Here is a 1,802-nt window from a genome sequence, read left to right on the forward strand (position 1 = left end):
AGCCTCTAGAGGTCGCAATTATTATCCGATTTGCCTGAAATTTTGTACGACGGATCCTCTCATGACCTTCAACATACGTGTTTATTATGGTCTAAATCGGTCTATAGCCTGATACAGCTCCCATATAAATCGATCTCTCTATTTTATTTCTTGAGCCCCCAAAGGGCGCAATTCTTATTCGAATTGGCTGAAATTTTACAAAGGTTTACAACATATAATTTAATTGTGGTCCAAACCGGACCATATCTTCATATCGTTATAATAGCAGAGCAAATCTTTTCTTATATCCTTTTTGCCTAAGGAGAGATGCCGGGAAAAGAACTCGAAAAATGCGATCCATGGTGGACGGTATATAAGATTCGGCCCGGCCGAACTTTGCACGCTTTTACTTGTTTCTTGGTAAATTCGTTTAGTCATATCATAGTGCGCAAGTTGTGATAAGCATAGACACATCCATGTCTTTTGTTGTAAAAAAATTAATTTAGAATTTGTAAAGTCACGGAAAATTAAATATACACAAGGAATTGTTTTGGAGCAGATCCTAAGAAATATGAAAAAAGAAGTCGCTTAAAAAAATCAAGTCGCCAACCACAGAAGAAGGCGTAAATAAAAATTCAGTCCAAGATTGCCGAAGACAAGACCTAAGGAAAAGTATTGCAGAGATTGGAAAACAAATGTGGAAATTTTTTAAAGACATGGTTGATAGTCGCAAATATATATGAATTTGAGGTGAGTTTTTCAACTATTCATGGAAGATAATCTCGTGGTGGTAAACACGAACAACACGTTCGTTGCCTTTGCAGAGCTGTTGATGTCAGCGGCGACGCACTCAAGTTGGAGCGTAATCTACGCTACTCTCCTAGTCTATCGGCAATTCTCTCGATTGAGTGACATTGGATTTTAATTCGTACCACGCTCATCACTCATTACATTCTTTCACTCAATCGACTTTGGTTGGAACTGCTGCACTTACGCTTGGAGACATTTGCTTTACGAGATCTCTTTCGCATTCGAGGCTCCCTTTCTTGTTGTTGTCAGCAGCAGAAGACTTATTTAGCTCTTGCCTTTTCTTTTTAGGTGGGGAGTTTGTCAATCCACTGCTCACACACTTCTTTCAAGCTCCACCTCTTGATACAGCTATACTCGTGGGAATCTGTTTTGCTTTGTTTTACAATTCCATTCTGTTCTGTTGCGCGGACTCCAAGTGAAGGAAAAAGGTGATAACAGACACAAGTTCAACGAACTCTAGGCCTGCTGTCTTGCTCAGAATTCCATATTGTTCCTCAGTGAAGGGGTAATAGACAAAAAAAAGCTGTTGTACGATATCTACATTATTTAAAATACTATCCCAACATATTGCTTTTTGATCCTGATCGCAGTATCTATTGTGTTTGCTTTGAAACCCAGCGAACATACTCAGTGGCGTAGAGAGTTTTTTATTGATTGATACGAAATTTGTATTTATGTACTGTAAATTCTTTTTCCTTAAATAGTTTTCTACCATTTTACAAACTTTTATTTGACTTTATATATATCTTTATTTTGAACTACGGTCATTTAGGGACTCGGATACTTGTTTTTTTTTTGTATAATTTTCTAAAGATTCGCCAACACTTTTATTTCTGAAGTGAAAATTTTCTCAACCTTTCTTGTTTCATAGATTTTGGCAACACTCTATTCTACAGAATTTTTTTATTTCTATAGAATACTTTTTTCCCTACATTTAATTTCTATCTAATTATTTGTCCTACATTATTTTTTATTTCTGTAGAACATTTCTTGTGCAATGCTATTTCTATTGG

At 36.2% G+C, this 1,802-nt stretch overlaps 1 long non-coding RNA gene across 2 annotated transcripts; it reads left to right on the plus strand.

Annotated features, from left to right (window-relative positions):
* Positions 1-475: 475 nt before the first annotated feature.
* Positions 476-1,518, plus strand: LOC106092073 (uncharacterized). 2 transcript variants are annotated; one of them, XR_001222090.2, is made up of 2 exons: positions 476-729; positions 804-1,518. It is a non-coding gene; the product is annotated as an uncharacterized LOC106092073 (long non-coding RNA). The 2 variants fall into 2 exon arrangements; XR_001222091.2 differs by having other exon boundaries at positions 1,078-1,518.
* Positions 1,519-1,802: the final 284 nt, after the last annotated feature.

Source organism: Stomoxys calcitrans, chromosome 1 (assembly GCF_963082655.1).
Source record: "Stomoxys calcitrans chromosome 1, idStoCalc2.1, whole genome shotgun sequence".
Lineage (NCBI taxonomy): Eukaryota > Metazoa > Arthropoda > Insecta > Diptera > Muscidae > Stomoxys > Stomoxys calcitrans.